General features: G+C 44.9%; 1 protein-coding gene across 3 annotated transcripts in view; it reads left to right on the top strand.

Annotated features, from left to right (window-relative positions):
- The window catches only part of MAGI3 (membrane associated guanylate kinase, WW and PDZ domain containing 3), a 1,411,302-nt gene that overhangs the window by 617,695 nt on the left and 770,270 nt on the right, over window positions 1-23,337 (top strand). The gene's annotated exons all lie outside the window — the stretch shown is intronic.

Below are 23,337 nucleotides of genomic sequence, written 5' to 3'. Positions count from 1 at the left end.
TAAATTGATATTTGGCTGTTACAAGATTACCTGATTAATATTACCTGCCTTGAATCTGAGTGGTAAGTGGGTACTTAATGAACTTATTGGTACTTATTGAATAGTGATGCCAACTTAAATGGCTCATATACAATCATTATGACTCATATGAAGTACACAAGACCGTCACAAGAGCCTCTTTATTGAGTACAATCACTCCCAGGCTAAGAACTATATTGGCTGCAGGCCCACTTCGAACATTAAAGCTTTTGGGATTGGTGAGGGGGTAAGGAGCCTACAGGAAGCTGCAAAGGCTCATTGCTCCCTAGCCATCCGGTAGATACGATCGCAATTCAGGATTGGGAGTTCCAGGGCCAAGGATCTGGGAACCTGGACCCAGTAACCCTGCCAACTGGGGCCGACTGGTGTGCTTGTTTCGACGCTCTGTCTTTCTCTGTCCACCACTTTTATTGGGCACCTTGACGAACCCGCCTCACAAAACTTTTTATCGGCCACTCAAGGAGTCAAGTGGGGGTGGTGGCAACAATAAGGGTGGATAGGGGAGGGCGGTAGTAAGTTAATAGGATAGGCGACATCATTCACACTGTGTCAGCATTAAGGTCTTACGTATCCGCTAATGAGCACAAGGTTAAAAGGACACTTAGGCCACTTACCTTTTTAGTCATCACTTGCGATCAAGACAGAGCTCTAGAGTTTACCACTATTTGTTTGTTTTCCATTGAGGTCTACTGTTACAAAAGATGCTGAATCGTGGGGCAAAATGACAGCCAGGAGGAAACGTGCCAACGAGAAACAGATGGTTCCAAGATACTGTTTGCAAGAGTATAACAGATTACTATCAACCGTACCAATATGAAAAAGGTAATTCCCCATCAAATGTCCCTTGTCCAAATGCCCTCTGATCATCAGGTGTCTACAGTTGTTCACCTTATGGGTTTCAAACCAGCTCTCAACCTAATTACTAACTTACGGGGAAGTGACATCGGAGAACCCTACTGATTTGAGTACTTAAACCCTGTGCAGCAGATCAATCGACAAAGGTAATGGGTAAACTTTGGTGGTTTGCAAGCTGCATGATAAAGCCAAAGATAAAAAAAGAGTTAAGGACAATATAGAATTAAACAGATGAGCCGAGTTTTGAAAGTAGATAGGCGAGCAGGTGATCAAGAGGCCGAGCAGGTGTGATGTATTCCTATAGGTTCTGAATCGATCCCCCTATTCCTGACCCTATTCTGGTTAAACAAACCAACAAGTTAACTAACAGTCAGCCCATGAGGCAGAAAACCCCCATGATGCAGATACCGTTATCTGACGCAGTCACACTACGGCACAGGAACGTGTTATCTGATTAGGTCATAACGCTTGCGATCTAATTAGACAAGCGATATTCCTCCAGCCCCTGATAAGGCATACGGAGTTCTCATAACAAATCAAACCTATGACAACCTGGGCAAAACCCTGCGGCCATTGTTTTGATTTCACCGAGAACTTCAGCAAAAGAATGTGCTAACGAGCAAGTCGTATGACATCCTTATTGACGTATCTATGTCCATCCTTACGTCAATCTCGGCACCTTAAAGGTATAAATATTACCGATATTGCCCTATGCAAACACACGCGGTGGTGACGAGACGGAGCAGCCATACTTGCCGAAGCCCAGAGCAGAGCAGACCCCGCTGGCGCAGCCCCGCCTTCCTGACGCGCTGAGAGAAGCTGCTTTCTCCTGCCGAGAAATCCAGCACCGGCGTTTCTGGGTAGCCCTCGCAGGCAGCCTGGAATATCGAGACCAGAGACGAGAGATACCATCCCTCATTCAACCTAGATTCCAGGTACAGAACTGAATAACCCCTCACAGAGAATTCTTTAGTTATTCACTTGGCAAAAACAAACTTAACTTAAACTGTAACTTTCTATTCCCGCCCACGTATTAGGCTTAGGTCAGGTACACGGGGTAGGCGTATTTAGAAACACCAGTTGAGTACGTTTAGTCAAATGTATATGTGTATGTAATATATTTTATTCATTTTAAAACATCTTATGGCTTAGAAACCATATCAATGTTTTTACAGTATTATTTTATACTATTGCTTTTAATGTATGCACTTTACTTAGCTATAAGTATTGCAATAATATCGATCCATTTCTCTTGTATGAGAAAAGAGACTGATCAATAAATAACATCTTTTTATTGAACACGCCCGTCTCTTCCTTTTCTCTACAATCTGATGAGACTAAGAATGCACGTACTGACTGAGTAAAATAAATTGCCTTTTGTTCACACGACTCTCGAGATATACTCTTGATTAGGGGAGAGCAAAGTTGTCATGTTCTATGGTTGTCAGAAACTAAATCCCTTCTTGTCTAATCAGGGAAGTTAAGTCCTTCCTGAACATTCGAGAAAGTTTCTAGTGAACTCTGAGCTAGCTGGCAAACCCAAAACTTTAAGTCTAGTATCGACAGTAGTAGACCTAGTTAACGTCTGGTCTAGGCCTTTACTGCTGTAGGTATTATTCCAATGCGCAGAGCCTATTGGGATGATAGGAACTACACTACATGGCGCCCAACGCGTTTGGAAAGGGCGATAAAACTAACGTAAGACATTTAGAGTAACTCAGTCGTGCTTTCTCACTCAGACCCCTTTTCCCTTAATACTCCAAAGACGTCTGGAGTGGGTGAAAGGTTATATCCGTCAGACCTCGCAGGAGGGAACTCCTATGTATGGTTCTTGGTATAAGTCAACGTTGAAGGATACACTGTTCCAAAATATTGGGCATCTAATCTTTGTTTCCATAAGAAACCTGATCTGCAAACAAACAGAATAACCATCCTGTCGGTAAAATGGTAGACAGTGATGAAGAAAGAGAGGCAGTTAGATTAGCAACTGAACTCGCAGCAGCTGATTCTACCATGCAGGAAGCAGACCCGAATATAATACTCATTCCGGTCATCAAAAGGAAATCTATAACCATAAAACTTATAGAAACTGGACTGACACCTAGAGGTGGTACAGTCATATTCGTAATTGAGGCACACGAATATCGGCAGACAGAGGTATACTATTCATGGATAAATTTTCCAGCAGCAAATCCTGTAACAAAGTACTTCCACTATTACAAAATAGAGGAACCTCCTGAAACGTACACTCCTTTCGAGGAGGTGGAAGTACCACTCAAATTTCAAGAGCATTTGCTCTTATTTGATGGCGCCCTAAAACATAATAATCACATCACCAGGCTCGGTCCTTTAGGTAGACCAGGAGCAACGTGGCCGGTCCTAGCCGGATACACACCACATCCAGACATCGACGGGATGTCTGCAGCTAACCTGTTAACACAGCTAAAACAATTAATAAAAATACATAGACAATTAGTCCAGTATGTGATGCGGACTTCAACAATTCAGCCAGCGATTAAACTCCCACAGCTGACCCCTCACCAGGGGAACACAAATAAAATTACACCACAGAACATCCAGTCCTGCCTAGGTAAAGTACCGGCTAAACGGGAACAAATACCATTCTGGCTAGCGCAGAAAATCACCCAAATAGAGGCGGTGTTTCCAGACACTACCCCGCTAGAAAAGCACAGGATTCTGACTATCTGTCTTCCAATGGGAATCGCACCACACATTGAGGACTGTGACACTTGGGGTACAGTCTTTGCTTCCATCTACACAAAAACGCACGGTGTTCCATCCATTTCGGTAATACCAGACGTGCTAAAACAAATTCAAGATGAATATGGTCCAGAACCCGCTTTAACTCTTGGTATGAAATTACTGAAAGACTTCAAGCAGGTCTCGGCTATATTATTAGCCAACATAAAGGGCGAAGCAGCAAACGTGGCGATCCACGTTTGCTGCTGCTGCTGCTTAGAGTGATTCCAAACATGGACAGGAGAAACTTGTTAATCGCAGACGCACATATGGGCGAGGGTCTCAGACACCTAAAACTAAAAGATTCTCTGGAAGAATTACAATCACGGTACTGGTGGCCAGGCATGAGCCTGCGTCACACCATGTTTGTAAAAAACTGCCCAAACTGCAACAGAGATCGCAGTGGGGAGAGAAACAGTTTAATACCTCGTCGTTTTACTCCAGAAAAAATCAAGAGTAAAAAGGAAGGCTTGCGATTAACATATACAGGCTAGTTTACACTTATAATGTAGATCACCAGCACTCGGCTGACGTCTGGACTGTTATACAAAGATTTGCGAGTCTAAATGGCATATACGCTAAGAGCATGCTACGTTTGACCATTGTTTTCACTCTAGCCCTCCAGCCTGAGGGGAAACATGACCAAATGAGCATAGCCCAGCGGGAATCTTCTCACTTCCTTCCTGAGGGTACGGGATGGTGTAAAGAAAAAACCAAGGCATAAAGCAATCTATAACGGAAAAGATATTAGGTTCGGGAGCTGGGTGGGTCAAACATCTAATAAGTGTCCAACGTAGTCTAAATAACTTGCCAAGAAATTCTCTGAAGGGATTCAGTGCGTACGAATTATTATTTGGAACTAGGATGTTGATCTCTGACATTGATAGTCAGACTTCAGTGGTGAAAGAAAAAAGCTTTCATATCAAAGACCGTTTGGCTATTTTGCAGGACTTAAACAAAACAAGAAAAGACCTGAGCAACATAAAGTTGAAACAGCAGCCAACAACCACTGAAGAACCACCACCTGTCCCAGCAAGACCTGTCTGGATTCCAAAAGTCGGGGATCTAGTCAGGGAAAAGATCGCGGTAAAGAAGGAATTTGGGCCTTCTTACAGAAAAGCAGTTCCTGTCTTGTCTGTCAACGGGACAAGATCAGTTGTACTACCGCCACTTGCTGGAAAAAAAGGAGAACCGAGTTGTATCCATCGACCTGGTAAAACCACAACATGTGGCCGATAACAAACAGTAGGCCAAGTGGACTCCCAATAAGTAGCAGAACACCAAGGTTTGCTACCAGTACAGAGGTCCTAACGAAGAGGCTCATCACATTCGAAACGCCTACAGAAGAACAACAAGGACTATGCAACAATGCAATAGAACTCAGACCTCTGAAAACCCAAATAAAAACATTTAGCAGAGACACACCAATCTATAATGAAGTACCAAGTGAAAATGCAAGAAACAGAAATCCTGAACCAATTGGAACAATTGACAGAACTGCATCCGGCTACTTCATAAACTTCGATGATTCCTCTGAAGGCTTCAGCGAATCAAAGACACAGCCATCATCAAAAAACTTTAAAGATAAAGCTAAAGAACTTTTGAAACAACTGAAAGAAACATATCTGATTTCTCCATGGATTGAATTTTGGGTGGGTTTTGGTGCATTTATCCTCATACTTTGGCTCATCATGATACTAACTTTGGGACGCTTCATTGAGGGAAATTATGCAAAAATGGACACAGCAAGTCAGAAAATCAACTTAATCCTCAAACCACACACATCTTCACACATCGAGAAAAGAGAACTTTCTTCAGTCAACTTCACAGCCAATCCGATACCTGGTGGGGTAGCCTGGGACAACACTGACTATGAAATTTATGGTCCGGTCGAAATCCTGAAATATCCACACCAAATTAAGATCTCATTGAGTGACTTTGCAAAACCAAGCTCATTTGCTGATGATTGGGACTTCGAAAGCATTAATAATATGATGTCTGACTTAGTAATGTCTGCTAAATTTACCAAACATGATTATTTGCAGGGTTCTACAAATTATGATAGTATGTACTGTTATAACCACTATGGTAACCATTTTTTACATAGATCTGCACAACCTAGAAATGTTTTAAATTATAATCAATGGGAACATTGTGCAACCCCTCCAAAAGGAAGCTCAAGGACCTTCTATGACAAATATTCATACTTTTCAGGTTTTAACACAAGTAATGCTGAAGCATTCTATTTTAAATTGTCAAACAAGACAGGGACAAAGACCATGATAACCAACACAAAATTGATATATTCAGACTCATTCTTTGAAAAAATGAATACTTATGGTTTTGATTATTGGGACAAGAATGTTGAATTGAAAAGTGTTTGGGGTACAAAAGAATGGCAAGTGCAGGGCATAGAATCTATGTTTAGAGCCTGCATGATCCCAGAACAAATGATATTTTTAAATGACACTGTTCAACAAACAACCTGTCTTGGCCTAGCCAAAATCAAAGACTTAAATAAACCGTCTATTCCAAAGCCAACAATGTTCAGCAATAGCTCTACAGAGGAAGAGATAGACGTAAATTATGTATTAAACCAAAACAGAACACATCCTGATTGGAAACAGTGGTTGCTCTGGCCCACAGATACAAATAACTGTCAAGATAGATTCCTGAACAAAACACAGGGGTTCAAAATGACCAGGCCAGACCCTAGATATCCCCAAAGACATCACCCAGGGATAATAACCACCTACAGTGTGGGCAAATTATGCCTTCAATGGCTACAAACTTCCACACTGGCAGAAATTAAACAACACCTAACTTTACTTACTGATGGTGCTGACTTACGTGATTTCATTATGGGACCGCGCAAACAGCGTCAAAAACGTTTCATAGCAGCCTCTGTATATGCAGCATACAATGAGGCCTGGAAGGTTACTCAAATTGAAACAGCAGAGAGAATACGGGAAATTGACCGTATTAATTTGGAAAAATCACTTTCTGTAGTGGACAATGGGTTAATGACTCTGTCCTCCAGAATTTTTTCTCTGGACAGCATTGTGTCTTCAGCAATCGACATATTGACGCAAGACTTACTGTTATTACAACACGGTCAGTCCCAATTGCGCTCTATTGTACAGCTTGGCTGGACGTTACAAAATCTGCGTTCAGGCTATGTGCCTTGGCGTTTAATCAACACAACGTCACTATTCCAAATCTTTAACCTTACTGATAGACAAATCAGTATGGCACAAAAGGGTGCTGATTATACAATCTTGAGCATTGAAAAACTCGAAAGATTACCAGTGACAATGTCAGAACGACCTGTCAGTGAATGGCTAATACATGGGATAATAAATATTCCAATCTCAACCTTCATGTTTCAATACTGCCAAAAATATATACAGGCTGGCATGTACGAGAAATTGGGAAAGGGGTACATTAAAACAACATGGAACCTGCCCTATTCACATGCATGTGTCAGTAATAAAGGACAGAAAGTGTTCCTTAGTGGCGATAATTGTGCGATGTCACTAAGCGGCACGCTTCTGTGTAACGGAATTAGTTTGCATGGAGCCTGTGAAGGGAATTCATACAACCTTTCATGTCACCAGCAAGGCGCACCTGCAACAGAAATAGAACCATTCTTTCAAAGACTCTATAATGGGAGTTACATTCTAATTGAAGACCGCAGATGTTGTAGTCTTATGCCCGGGACTCCTTATCTAGTCACTACGACTGCGAAGGTCAAGTGCTGTGGACGCTCATTGTTCCCCAGCTCCTTTCCAGACAGGGAGGCAAGGGCATGGCCCAATTTGAAAATTACTTCTATTCGAATAGATACTTTAAGCAGAATGAAAACAGTGCTGCTTCAGACGCCTACAAGGCTCACGTCATCAAAAGAAACGTATGATCTACAAGTCGCAAGGACGACTGCAGAGATACATTCATTGTTATCAACTAATTCCCCCATACATTTCGCAGAAATACTAAACGAAATCTTAAATATTTCTGATACCAATGGGGTCTCAAAGGTATTTAAGACAGTATTTTCGATGGCATTAACACCATTCAAAGCCATACTGGGTATTTTTCCAGATTTCGTCCATTCGATTTTTGGCGGACTTCCCCTGATCTTGGGACTAATTGCAGGAATCCTATTCTTAGTCCTTATTTTTCGGTATGGCAACCCATGTCACAGACAAAACTCGTGCGACAAGGGAAGAAACAATCCTAGCCATTGGATACCGGGACCGGATATCAAAAATCCTGGGACTCTCCCGGCTTAGAGACCTGAACATGACTTGGTTTCTATCATTTCGACCAATGTGGCAAAGATGTGTTTTACCTGTATTAAGGTGTCTGCTATGCGGAGAAGAATGCGTGTTAGACACCTGTCTGACGCTACAATCGGATGCGCCAATGGATGCAGAAACATTGTTGAGCCCGATCAAGGTTCATGCTTTGTGCTGCCCTCAAAGGCTACCAATCCTGATGACGGCATTCGTGGAAGCTTCACCACTACGATTGATGGATAGTGAAGTTCAAGATGAAAGCAGCATCGATCAGGTACGACCTTCTGTCAGCAATGCAAATCAGAATGTCAATGGAAACAATCATGCGCACGAATGCATGATTACACCTATTTCCGAGTTAGTGGAACTTTCCCAGGAAGCTGTTGACAGTTTTTTCGAAAGCCTAAATGATATGATGTTCTCACCAGAGCAGAAATAGAGACTTTTGAGCAAGCTCGCACACGGCGTTCCCTGAATTCGGCCTTCAACTTTAAAAATAAAGTCACATGAACAATTTTTCCTCCAGTTCACGGACAGCAATTTTTCAGCAGCCCCAAAATATTTTTTCATATTTTTCGGGACACTCTCTTCTGATTAAAGTAAGAACTATTCTTAAAGAACTAAGGTTTCAAAATTTTAGATAGCTTATAGACATTAGCTGCCCGCTGGTATGTTCATAAATATTTTATTCTGTGATGGAATGGTCTCGAACTTTTTTTTCTGTATTAAGAGCCATTTCATGTGTAAATTCTCATATACCAAATAGCAATAATGTATACAAATGCGTGATTACCTTAGCATTATTATACAGCTTGAGTGCATACAATACATATGATTGCAACTTTTCCGTATATTTGAAAATTTCAAAATGCATTTATGTATTTTGGGGTGGTAAGGTATACACAATACTCTATAGTATGTTGTACTATGTTTTACTATGCATAGATTAGTAAATATGACCATAGTTAGCGTGGAGTGGGTGTGATGTATTCCTATAGGTTCTGAATCGATCCCCCTATTCCTGACCCTATTCTGGTTAAACAAACCAACAAGTTAACTAACAGTCAGCCCATGAGGCAGAAAACCCCCATGATGCAGATACCGTTATCTGACGTAGTCACACTACGGCACAGGAACGTGTTATCTGATTAGGTCATAACGCTTGCGATCTAATTAGACAAGCGATATTCCTCCAGCCCCTGATAAGGCATACGGAGTTCTCATAACAAATCAAACCTATGACAACCTGGGCAAAACCCTGCGGCCATTGTTTTGATTTCACCGAGAACTTCAGCAAAAGAATGTGCTAACGAGCAAGTCGTATGACATCCTTATTGACGTATCTATGTCCATCCTTACGTCAATCTCGGCACCTTAAAGGTATAAATATTACCGATATTGCCCTATGCAAACACACGCGGTGGTGACGAGACGGAGCAGCCATACTTGCCGAAGCCCAGAGCAGAGCAGACCCCGCTGGCGCAGCCCCGCCTTCCTGACGCGCTGAGAGAAGCTGCTTTCTCCTGCCGAGAAATCCAGCACCGGCGTTTCTGGGTAGCCCTCGCAGGCAGCCTGGAATATCGAGACCAGAGACGAGAGATACCATCCCTCATTCAACCTAGATTCCAGGTACAGAACTGAATAACCCCTCACAGAGAATTCTTTAGTTATTCACTTGGCAAAAACAAACTTAACTTAAACTGTAACTTTCTATTCCCGCCCACGTATTAGGCTTAGGTCAGGTACACGGGGTAGGCGTATTTAGAAACACCAGTTGAGTACGTTTAGTCAAATGTATATGTGTATGTAATATATTTTATTCATTTTAAAACATCTTATGGCTTAGAAACCATATCAATGTTTTTACAGTATTATTTTATACTATTGCTTTTAATGTATGCACTTTACTTAGCTATAAGTATTGCAATAATATCGATCCATTTCTCTTGTATGAGAAAAGAGACTGATCAATAAATAACATCTTTTTATTGAACACGCCCGTCTCTTCCTTTTCTCTACAATCTGATGAGACTAAGAATGCACGTACTGACTGAGTAAAATAAATTGCCTTTTGTTCACACGACTCTCGAGATATACTCTTGATTAGGGGAGAGCAAAGTTGTCATGTTCTATGGTTGTCAGAAACTAAATCCCTTCTTGTCTAATCAGGGAAGTTAAGTCCTTCCTGAACATTCGAGAAAGTTTCTAGTGAACTCTGAGCTAGCTGGCAAACCCAAAACTTTAAGTCTAGTATCGACAGTAGTAGACCTAGTTAACGTCTGGTCTAGGCCTTTACTGCTGTAGGTATTATTCCAATGCGCAGAGCCTATTGGGATGATAGGAACTACACTACACAGGTAGAGCCACCTAACTGTTGCACTCATACCACAGAGAAGTTCCAAAATGTAAATGAGGCATAGATGAGAACACCATGACCATAACTGAATCATATGAAGTTTTAAGAGATCTACCCCACTTGCTAGCTCCCCAATCTGCTTCGACTATACTCTTCCAGATGTGCAAGATGTGCCTCTTGCCACTGCCCAGCCCAAAAAGAAGGTCAAAGTGGGATCCGATAATATAGTAGGAAAGATAGCACCTAAGGGTCATGCTGAATGTGAAGAGCTGGGCAAGTACCGCTCAGGGAGTAGTAGAATTAGTAGCATAGGGCTAGGTCAAAATGACTCGATTTTTATGTTGATACTGGCCCTTAACTACATGGCGGGGTAATACCCCTAGGCTATAGAACGGCCAAGAACATATCATCTCAGAAGCCTTAAATGTACTACATAGAACCCTGACATCTATACTGCTTTTATTAGAGAAATCATTATGGAGACAGATCACATAGCCTACCTGCTGACTTCGATATTGCAAACTTTAGTATTGCCAAGGCAAAGCGGTGATGCTGCCTCACTGACACAAAATGGAGCAATGGTACCGGGTACCCAAAGTGTAACGGCACCAAAGTACTTGAATTCTGTACTTTTGGTGACATTAATGCTCCAAGACTTAGAGATCTATCTCATTCTGAGCACAATGGACCAACAACCGTCAAACTTGCAGTAACTCTTATGAGGGAAATGGTGAGAAGGGTAAAAGGAAAACAATAAAATGGCTAGAGTCCGCAGTAGTAGAGAGGAAAACTGACCCCCAACTATGATAGGAAGACGAATGTGAATTTGGGAGACTCTGCGAACAAGGATGAAGGACAAGGAATCAGTGGAAAGGGGAAGCGAAAGGGGGAAAACAGAGGAAGAAGATAAACCATCCTATGTACTCATTAAAACACCTGTTTTCTGAGTCCAACATGGATAAAGTAAGGCCTAAACCCAAAAGTGACATGGGAATGGATGTTATTGAGGGCAGTCCCGACCAAGAACCTATAGCTAATCAACTCCTCTTCCAACCAATGGTGATGGTGAGAGCAAGGAACAAAGTAAATATAGCACAAGTTGACGCAACAGGTAGCATTGGGTCCAAGGAACCAACAAAAACATTTAAAATGCCTAGGAAAACGGCACAGAAAAAGAAAAGGCTCCTCAAAATGGAGAAAAATAAGGAAATAACAATGAAACTTATCCAAGAGCTAAGTGGTACGATACTGGCCACCTTAAATGTTGAAGCCCCAATTGAAAGTACAGGCATTAAGATTGTGACAAGTGACTCCTGCTTGAGGAAAGCGTACATAAATATATTCAGAGGCTATTACCTGCCATTTAAAGTTCATTGATCTTTCATCAATGAGGGTTTCAAGAATCCGCTGAATGCTAGCCCTCTTCTATGAAATCCCTGAGTTAAGGGTAGTGACTTCAAAGGACATAAGAAGAGTAAAGCTAGTTAATGGACAATCTGTGCCTGGGTGTAGCAAAACCCAATTAACAAAAGTTGAGTTTGCAGTGTTAAGTTTTAAGTAGGTTAGTCCTAAATCACCAGGAAGAGTTGTTTTGTAATGGGGGTAGATGTCCTTCCATGCAATGAACAATACATTAGGGACAAAAATTCACCTTGGAACACAAATCTGCCAAGGGAGAATATTGGGGTGCTAGACTCTAGTAAGCATCTACAGAACACTGGAAAACCATTTGTTTGGATCCCGATGAGGCCAACATCGAAGATCTTTGCATCACTGCCAGCGATTACTCAAGGAGAATTACATTTCAAAGTGTTGGAAAAAGGGTAGACAAGTCAGGATGCCAGGCATGGTCATGGCTAGACAGCTGTGGTAAGTAGCAACAGAAGCAGAACAAAAGAACAGGCTGTCTGATTAACACGGAGCAAATCAGCAGCAGCCAGCCTAAAGGTCTCATATGGAACACCAGTGGAAAAAGGGACGAGCTGTATTAATGAAGGTTGCCTAGATATTTATTCATGGAACATTGCTGGGTTAGCTAGTAAACTGAAGGATGGGGACTTGTTAAAGTTAATTAACAACTATATAATATGCTGCTTCCAGGAAACCTGGGCTGTGTCCGAAAGTAAGGTAAGTGAATTTACAGAAACGACCATTCCTGCAAAACATTCCAAAAAGGGGCATCTGAAAGGGGTCCATCAGTCTGAGTTTCCTGTAAGTTGAATTGTAAGATGGAGCAACCGGGTGAGGCAAATCCCTCTTCCAATGTGCCTCATGTGAGGCTTACTAGTGTTAATAAGGAAGTTGGTGTGGTTGACATTTGAATGTATATATTCCTCCTGGGTGGTCGCCTAAGGTTAATGCAGTTTGTGGTAATTTCGTCAATTATGATGAATATATGAGAGGGGAATATGACGTTTGTACTAAAAGGGGGAGAAGAAAAGTAAATAAGCATTTGCTATCGGTATGTTGAGATTTATTTCAACACGCAGCCGTTTGATATTATCAATAAAGAAGTACTGTTGTAAAATTACTGCTTAGGTATCCCTATACCAGAAGAATTTCTCATTACTTTTAATAAAACCATGGTTCTGGTTTACCAAAGGTCATACTCCTTCCGACTGTTTTGTAAAAATGACTTACAACAATGGTATAAGGGCATACATTACATTATAATCAAATTAGAGTGCCGGAAGAGTGTACTCGATGTGGCAGTACTTATGTATTGAAAGTGATCACGACCCTATTGTAGTAAGTACCAGACTGAGTTGTTGGTGGCAGCCCCATACAAGTATATATAGCTGAGCGGAATGCGATTGCGAGACCTTCCCGGCCAATAATAGGAGAAGTATAAGATGGAACAAAATGAAATATCAAAACAAGAGCCTGCTTCTTGAAACTGTTATAGTAAAATATGGCACCACTATCATGAATGCCTCAAGTAACAGTGATCAGGTTGTTTTGGCCACATATGGTTCCATAACTAAAAAAAAAAGGGGCTGTTGTGGTCAAAGCCAATCAACCCCAAAAAGGTTCAATCTACTGATAAAAATTATTGTAGTTGGTCTAATACAGAATGATATACCTTGAAATGCAAAGTTTTGCCCGCCTTAATACAGCACCATCGTGATATAGATTGTGAACTGCTCTTTAAAACCAACAAGCAAGAGTGTAAATCCTTGTTAAAAACCGAGAAACAGGCAGAACAAAACACACTATGGGCAGAGCTGAGGGAAAGTGCATATACAAAAAAGAACAAAAGGTTCTGGGAAGTGGTCACTCAAGTAGAGAGAGGAACAGTAAATAAACAAGAGTACCATATCAGTCCAAAGGCATGGGTGAAACATTATAGTGAGCAGTTAAAAGAATGTTAGTAACCCTTCAGGTATGAAAGGACACACATAGGGCCTTCGGTTGAGTGGACCGGTTGATGAAAGCAACCCCACTGTGGCACGGAACCCAGGTGCTGCAAGTTACAGCCCTGAAGGGCTTCAAACCATGTGACACGATGGGCCTCTCGACGGGGGGGGGGTCATGTAGGGTACTGTACTAAAATCCTTTTCAGAGCTGCAGACAGAATACGCACTGCACCATTCACCATTCTTTTGGAATATGCAGCTTCAGGATGCCATTACTCAAAATGTCACAGAGCTTTCTGACTTGCTGTATTACAGCCCTTTGGAAGCTAAGGGCCATATGCATGAACACATTTTCCCATAGACACAGAATGGGCAAAACCCTGTGATGCATCTGGCCCTAAATTACTCATGGGGAATCAGACTAGGCATAAACTTTCCCAGGTTTATCACTAACCGGTGGTCCATACTCCTGATTCCTTTGCCAGTCTTAGGGAGGTGTGGGATGGGAATGTGGCACCTCTCATTCATGTGGACTGGAGGGAAGCTTGTGCATCCTCCCCGTGAACTGTCAATTACCTCACAGTTTTCCTTCATACAAAGGAAATATCTGCATTGGGTTTACTACACCCAGGTTAGACTGTGAAGAATGGAAGTGGTGGCCTCACTGGCATCCTTGCACTGCTTAACACAACCCGGGGACCTGCTCCACACAATTTAGTTATGTGACCAGGTGACCCTGTTTTGGGAGGGGGTGCTCTTGCCTGGACCGAGTGTTGGGGTGGCCTTTGTCGCGGGATCCAAGCTAGTTATTCTCCAAGTCACAGAAAAGAAAGACTTGGGCAGATACCACACTGCGCTGCTATGACTGGGCTTGGTGTTGGCGGAGAGGCTCTTTGCCAGGGCCTGGAGGGACTGCAGGTCTCCAACTTTGGAGCGGTGGGAATAAGGAATGAACCGCTTCATGCGTCTGGAAATACCCATCTTAGAAGCCCTGGGCTATCCTCTCAAACACTATAAAGTATGAGTGGCATGATGTCAGTTACAGGGTATTAACCTCCAGAGAGCCGAGAAAGTCGCACCTGCATGGTTGAGGAAATTTGGATATTCTCGACCAAGGGCTGAGATAGGGCCACAAGGAGGCTAGTGGAATGAAATGGCAGGCGTAGGGTGGGATCTGACCGGTCCGTGGGAGACCAGCCTCCCCCTTCTTGGCTCTCAGCTACGCTAGTACCCCCATTTAAGAAGGGCGATCGGACCAGTCGCTCTAACTACCAGCCAATATTTCTCCTGGATGGGGCTAGGAAAATCCTTGGTAAAGTTTTTCTAAATCGACTAGAAGGTTGGGTGGAAAAGGAGGATATCTTAACCTAGGCTCAAGCTAGTTTTAAATCTAAGGTTGGACCTATCAATCAATCAGTTTGCCTTGATCTGCCATAAGTATGCAATCAAAGGAAAGTTGTTGTTCTACTTAACTTTTGTTGATCTGCAATCAGCATTCGACCTTTTGGATTGAAATATGTTGTGGAGTTCACTAACAGAGCACAGGGTGAAGGCCCCTATTGTGCGAGCAACAATGGCTCTCCATACCAGCAATACAACGAGACTCCGGTATGGTGTGGGAGGTGAATGTAGTGAGTTATTCCCCATTGAAAAAGGTATACCACAGGGCTGCGTGTTGGCCCCCTTACTTTTTAGTATTTTTTTTATGATGTAACAACTATTGAAATAACCCATTGTCCCACTATTATTGCTGGATACAACATCCTGATTCTGCTGTTCGCCAACAACGCAGACCTACTGGCTCAAACTTAAAATGCATTGCATATACTGGTAAAAAGATTTGCAGACTACTGCCGTAGGAAGGCCTTGATCATCAATTGCAGTAAGACGAAGAGCATGGTGTTAAAACCATCCATTAGAATTAAGAGAAGACTAATGATAAATGACGAGCTTATTGAGTGTGTTAAACAGTAAAATTATTTGGGGGATACGGTTTACAGAACAATTAAGTTGGAGGGACAAGATACTGAAGGCTTCCACAGTTTTACACAATCTTCTGGGTGGTTTTAAAAATCAGAAACAAGGTAGTTGCACGAAGTATCAACACCATTCTCCAAATCTATGAACAGAAATCAATAGTGGCAGCACTTAATGGGACTGACCTTTAGGGGTTCGGGAGTTTACACCCTTTGCAACTAGCAGAAAATAATTTATTTAGGGCCTGGTACTCCCTTATTAACACTTTACGCAGAGGTGGAGTTCATGCTAATCACTGAATAAGCAGCCTTAAAACCAGTGCTGTATTGGATCAGGTTAGTGAGGAAGCTGAAGGCAATATTTTATCTAAAATCCCTGGAAGATGCTGATAGTTCGAGCTTGAGGAGTAGGCTGACCCATGTGAAAAGTACATTGAGTGAGTTGCAATTGGGGTTCCTATGGACTGATCCTAGTATGGTAGGACGGTATACTGCAGTGCTTGTATAGGAATGCTATTATGCGCTAAGGAGAAAGATGAAGCTCTCCTCATTAAAGCTAGGCAGCAAATTGGGAGATATTTTCAAAGGTGGCAGTGCCCGGGTAGTAAGATATATTTAGATTTGATCTGCTCAACAGATACGCACACTGTATATCACGTTAAGATTGGGAATTCTGCCAACCAGAGAATATCTTGTCAAACGTACATGTCTTGCCGAGGGGAGGGAAGTTTGTGATTGTATGATCGGAGAGAAGGATTACATACTGCACCTATTCCTCTTCTTCACAAAACATGTACAAGTGCGTAAAATATGGCTTCTGCACTTCTTCAGAATGTGTAAGATTAGATCTATTACTTCTGTATTACCATTCAGCCTTTGGACAGATGATCAATTTCTTTGAATTCCATAGCCTCGTTCCTATGCTCAATTTGGCCTCGTATGAAGGAGATCCTAGCAGCCATTAAAAATTGGTTCAGGGAAAGATGAGTAGATCCGATTACCTGCAGTCGTCAATATGACACTAATAAATCATTTCCTAGTGTTAGGAGTCCAACTTGTATAGCATTGCATTGTCGCCTAATTTCATACTGGTCTAGTGGGGAAAAACCTTTATATTTTATACATAACCCTGTTAATCTATGCTTCGATTATTGCTGGACCAATGCTGCAGTACTGATGGTAAATATTGATGGTAGAAATATGTAGTGGGTGAAAGGGAGAGATTCTCGTCTTGTTTTTGTAATTTCAAGCAGCAATTTTTTGGGATAATTTTTAGAAGAATATCTAATTATGCTATTTTATTCCTGAGTTTGGGAAACACTTGCAGCTTGATAGTTTAGCGGTAGTTAGTCATACGTAGACTCTGCATTTTTAGATTTCATTGGCAAAGGATGCTGGGCATGGGGCCATTGTTTTATATATTTTTAATTGCATTTGTATTATGCAAATATTTTATGAATTGTGTAAGGCTGAACGCTGAAACAATAAAGAAAGACAGAATCCTTCCAGGAGGTGACCACCTGAACTGCCCTAAACTAAAGAGCGACCCCTTCCTCAATCATCTAGTAGACCCACTCTCATTTTCGCATTTATCACAGTCTAAGATAAACCATGCAAATCTCATCTTCATTGTAATGTAATGTATTGCAGATGTTGATGTCTCTATCATCCCCGTCAACTTCTCCTACTGCTATTACCAGCGTCTCATTCTTACATTCGGATAGGGCGTTTTAAGTTTGTGTTCTGTCTTTCTCAGCTGCATCTGCTAACTTCCAAAGGGTTGGACAGTCCAGATTGTTCCATATGGCAACCCTTTCACTCTACCTATCAGAATGGGCTATAGGTACCATGTCGTTTTGCCTCACTACTCCTAACATACCATCTTCCTGGACATGATTCTCACTCCACTCCAGGTGGGTCTCTCTGCCCTGGAGTTTTTATTGGGAATCCGCCTGGCCAGTGCATCATTTGAGCCTGTAGTTGCAGGTGGGGCCCACTGTAGAAAGAAAAAACCTTTTTAGGGTTTTATTTATTTATGCAATTTATAAAGCGCGAACAAATGCCCGAAGGCGTCTCGGCGGGTTCACTGATGCACCTGGTCCTTTAACCAACAAAGAAGAGAGATTGGCACTGAAGCTGTAATATCAAAATAAGGCATTTAATAACCTCACATGAGGGAGACTGCGTCAATACAGTACCCTCAGGCCACTGTATGAGACAGTCCAAAGAGTACAGAAACCAAGGGCCTTTTATGGGCAGTTTATTTCTGAGTTAGCATGAAGACTCAAAACGAGGCACAGATAGCATTTTTACATATATGGATTAACAGAAAATACTTAGTCAACAAAGTAGGAGGAGTAGCAGAGTTGCTGACATCAGTTAAAATAGCCTGACGGAATGCACCCGCTCTTAGTGTATAACTATCAGCTAGCCCTTTCTGAGCATGTGCAGTGCTCTGGTTCAGTACTGAAGGAGTTAACTAACTGATGACACAAGCAGAATACAAGGGCAGGCAATAGTGAAGAGGAAGAAAGCACATGGCGAGCACATGGCTAACTAAAATGGCTGCTGGCCGGGGGGGGGGGGGGGGGGGGGGGGGGACAGCCGCTACTGTTCGAAGAGCCAGGTCTTGAGAAGTCTTCTGAAGGTCAGGAGGTCTTTGGTCTGCCGTAGGCGGATGGGGAGGGTGTTCCATGTCTTGGCAGCGAGGTGGGAGAAGGATCTGCCGCCGGCGGTCATTTTTCAGATGCGGGGGACGGTGGCGAGGGCGCCGGCTGCGGAGCGGAGCTGGCGGGTGGGAGTATAGAGGCTGAGTCGGCTGTTGAGGTACGTTAGTCCGGTGTTGTGGAATGCCTTGTGTGCATGGGTGAGGAATTTGAAGGTTATCCTCTTGTTGACAGGGAGCCAGTGCAGGTCTCTTAGGTGGGGTTTGATGTGGTTGCGGCGAGGGATGTCGAGGATCAGGCGTCGTGAGGCGTTCTGGATGTGTTGGAGCCATTTTAGGAGTTTGGCAGAGGCTCCTGCCTAGAGGGCGTTCCCTTAGTCCAGTCTACTGATGACGAGGGCCTGTGTGACCGTCCTTCTCGTTTCGGTGGGGATCCACTTGAAAATCCTGCGAAACGTGCAGAGGGTGTTGAAGCAGGAGGAGGAGACGACGTTGACCTGCCTCGTCATGGAGAGGGTAGAGTCAAGGATGACCACTAGGGTACGTGCGTAGTCGGTGGGTGTAGGGGGTGTTCCTAGTGCAGTCGGCCACCAGGAGTCGTTCCAGGCCGAGGGGGTGGAACCGAGGATGAGGACCTCCATCTTGTCAGAGTACAGCTTCAGTTGGCTGTTCCTCATCCAGTTGGGGACCAGCTGTTATTTTCCAGACGTTGATCCATAGCATGAAAGAGAAAAATTCAAAAGTGCCTAGCGTACACTGCGCAGCAGTGTTGCGCAGCCAGAGTCCTTTTCTAGGCGTTTTGAAAATGGACCTAGAAATTCCACGCAGCTCGTGCGTGTTATTTCCTAGGTCCATTTTCATTGTCCTTTGCGTGAGTGTACTTTTAAAACAGAACACTCAATAGGCCATGGGCGGTCGCGTAGCTCCACCCATGGCCTATTGGTGTCTGTTACGCGCACCAAAGGCCATATGTCTTTAATTATCACGGCCGTCACGGCCGTGATAATTGTAGACATATGCTGGCAGTGGCGCGTGCACCACTCGCGTTTTGTTTTCCGTACCGCTATCGCTTTCAGTGCTGTGCTGCTTGTCATGCCAAAACCAAACGTGTTTTTACTGTATAAATGAACCTGCTTTCAGGTTTCTGTGCCGTCTGACTGAATTTTTCTCGACGGCTGGATGGGTGCAGCGAGACCCCGGGTCATGGGCCGAAGGGAGGAGAGGCTCGCTCCGTCCCGCGGGGATGCACACCGCGGCCAGGGGAGCGCAGGAGGTCAGCCGGCACGTGACAGAGAGGACGCCACTGCCAGCAGGACTAGCCCGCCAAGGCTGTAGGTCCCTGGGTCTCAGGGCGCTGCCCGCTCCGGTCCTCAGAGCCAGTTAAGTGCTCTCACCCCATCCCGTGCCTCTAGCTCAGCCTGCACCGTTTGGTCCTCCTGACAGCCGGCGCAGGCCGCGCTCCTCCCGCCTCCCCCGCAGCCGCGCCCTTCCCGAGCACCGCCCGCAGCCGGGAGAGGAGCTTCTAGCGCCAGGGAGCGGCCCGAGCAGACCCCGGCGGAGAGGTACTGAGCCCCGGAGGGCTGGGAGCGGGGGGTCTCGGTGAGCGAGGGCAGAGGAAAGCCCAAGGAAGGGACTGGAGTGGGGAGGTGGGGATCTGTCCTCCCGTAACACTCACTGCCATGGAGCCTCATTCCCAGGCACCCTGTGTCCACCTCTTTCCTCTCCTTATCCTCTTCATGTCACACACCCCCTCTAGGATTTGGAAACGGGGCAGTGCTCCTCTGTAAAACTCACTGCTTTCGGTCCTGCAGTCCTGCGACCCCGGAACTGGGGTGGAAGCTTGGATGTATATGGTGTTTGTTAACCTGCATGCGCCTGCTCCAGTCTCTCCTGTACCACCGAAGGTGATGACAATGCACACTGGCTGTTAATGAGTCCGCTGTACTGTGCCCCCACAGCCCCCTTGGTTAAGACGGGGAGCGCTTATAACTTTATCCCAGACAACTAAGTTGTCTGCATGAAAGGTGTGCAGGAGCTTGTGAGAACGCACGGGGAGGCTGAGAGGGATTATGGTCCTCTAGCAGCGGGTACGCCGGGCTGGAGTAATCTTTGGTTGCAGCTGATTTGGGTGTAGTCGGTGTTCGTGTGCGGGCGGTGGCAGTTAAAAGGGAACGGGACTCCTTTATCATTTGGCTTTGCCCGCACGAGGAAAAGTTTAATTAGCTCCTCTGCCCCTTCAAGCTCTCTCAGGTGTCTGCATCTCCAACTGTGCTTCCACTGACACTTTGCCAACCCAGGTATCTCCCTCCTTCCCGGGCTGCCCTGTCCCCACCCTTTTCCTGGCTCTACACGCTTCATCTGACCTACCCAAACAAAAGCCTGACGTTGGGCTGTCACGTTCAGGGGCTGATTCCTGCATCCGTAGGTGCGCCACAACCTCAGAACTCCCCCCTGCCAGTTTATGCTCTCCCAGGAATCTGCTTTCTGCTGTGCCCTGGGGCAGTGCTTCCACAGATACTCTGCTATCCCAGGTATTTCCCTTTTTTCTAGGCCCTATCACTCTTGCGGCTCTTAGAGCTTCATCTCACTCAAGAGTCTGGGGATGGGGTATTGCACTCACTACCCTGGGTCAGGAGCTGGATCCCTAGGGCCCTGCTCTGTGACCATAGAACTGCCCCCCATTTTATCCAGGTGTCTGCCTCTGCTTCCACGAGTACCCTGTGACCCCAGGTATCTCGCCCATCCTTCCTTCACAGCGCACTGCCTCATCCCTCTTTATAGCCGCTGCCCCCTTCATGTGAGTGTGCAGGGTGAACATTGTGTGAGTGTGTAAGGTGAGCAGTGTGTGAGTGTGTAGGGGCAGTGTGAGTGTGCAGGGTACGAAAACTCGAACTAAGTCCACCACACACACACACAACACCACACACACACACAACACCACACACACAACACCACACACACAACACCACACACACAACACCACACACACAACACCACACACACAACACCACACACACAACACCACACACACAACACCACACACACACCACACACACACTCACCACCACACACGCAACCACACACACAACCACACCGTCAGTGCACACTTTCACCAGACATAGACACCATAAGTCGTCAGTGCACGCTTTCACCGGGCACAAACACCACCAGCCGTCAGTGCACGCTTTCACCGGGCACAAACACCACCAGCCATCAGTGCAGGCTTCCACCAGGCGCACACCACCAGCCGTCAGTGCAGGCTTCCACCAGGCACACACCACCAGCCGTCAGTGCAGGCTTCCACCAGGCACACACCATCAGCCATCAGTGCACGCTTTAACCAAACACACACCACCAGCCGTCAGTGCACGCTTTCACCATGCACACACCACCAGCCGTCAGTGCACGCTTTCACCGGGCACAAACACCACCAGCCATCAGTGCAGGCTTCCACCAGGCACACACACCAGCCATCACTGCACGCTTTCACCAGGAACACACACACCACCAGCTGTCAGTGCACGCTTTCACCATGCACACACCACCAGCTGTCAGTGCACGCTTTCACCATGCACACACCACCAGCCGTCCGTGCACGCTTTCACCAGGCACTCACACCACCAGCGTCAGTGCACGCTTTCGCACACACACCACCAGCCGTCTGCACGCTTTTACCAGGCACACACACCACCAGCCGTCAGTGCACGCTTCCACCAGGCACACACACCTCCAGCCGGCAGTGCACGCTTCCACCAGGCACACACAACACCAGCCATCAGTGCACAATTTCTACAGGCACACACACCACCAGCCATCAGTGCACATATCAATTGGTTTTTTTTAATGAATCTTTTTATTGACAAAATCAAAAGAAAGAGCAACAGATGACATATCGAGCTTCCACATTTGTTGAATATACACTTCCGTATAGCAGAATAAAACTTACAGAATCACATTTAGAGGATTACAGGGTCTCCAACGCTACTGTTACATCTCGAACAACAGTAGGGGCACAGATATCTCCCCGGTAACTATTCCACGCTCCCCAGATCTTCCCCCATTTCGCGGTGCAGCCCCTGGCTACATAGACCGACCTCTCTCTCTGCATGTACCAATCCAGGTCCTCCATCTACTTCTCAAACCGGGGCGTTTGACTAGCGTCCCACAACTGAGCATTATTACGCTTAGCAATCATACACGCCAGGGTCACCCACTGCTTCCCACACGCGCTTAGGTCCGTGGGTTCCCAAACATTCAGGACACATCTTCTGGCCTCCAGCGCCATCTCTACCCCCAACAATTCTCGCATTCTTTCGTGGAATCTAGCCCAATAAGCCTGTATTTCTGCACAATGCCACAGAATATGCATGAAAGTGCCAGTCTCACCACACCCCCTCCGGCACTCCCAATTCTTGACCAAGCCCATGAGTACCAGTCGAGGGCCCGTAACATACGCACACATCAACGCATCCGCAATTAACTATTGTAGCAATCGCAGTATGGTGCACTTTACTTTTAAACATATTCATCTAAAGCGCAGCATGCCACCATTGCTACAATTCCAATCCAACCCACATAATTCTACTACACACCACATGCATACACTCCATAACCCATGGCTAAATGACATTGCCATTTACAATGCCATTAGCTCTAACTCAAATAAATCCGAGACCTATTGCATTTCCATTGCTTGTTTAATTGGGTCTTCTCCACCCCCCTGCACTTCGGTGTCATATCAGTGCCCCCTCCTGTTATGCTAGCATTTAATGAGGATCCCTTAATTGACATGTCCCTCTGTCCTGTTTCATCTGCGCGCCCATCACAAAAGCAGGTTGCTGTCCGCGCCTAAGAGCCTGACACTCTCTTAACAAACTAAAGGATTGAATGTTGTGTTAGTGGGGCGCTGCGTGCAGTCAGTGACGTCTGCTGCACTGACACGCCTCTAATAGACTGGAATGAATGCTCGCTTTGGAGCCCAGCAGGGCCGCTGTCTCCAAGCTGCGCCTTCATTTTGCTGCAGTAATATTTG

This window comes from Lissotriton helveticus, chromosome 5_1, assembly GCF_964261635.1.
Source record: "Lissotriton helveticus chromosome 5_1, aLisHel1.1, whole genome shotgun sequence".
In the NCBI taxonomy this organism is placed as follows: domain Eukaryota; kingdom Metazoa; phylum Chordata; class Amphibia; order Caudata; family Salamandridae; genus Lissotriton; species Lissotriton helveticus.
The sequence above is the reverse complement of the archived record's forward strand: the minus strand, read 5'-3'. Positions and strand labels throughout refer to the sequence as shown.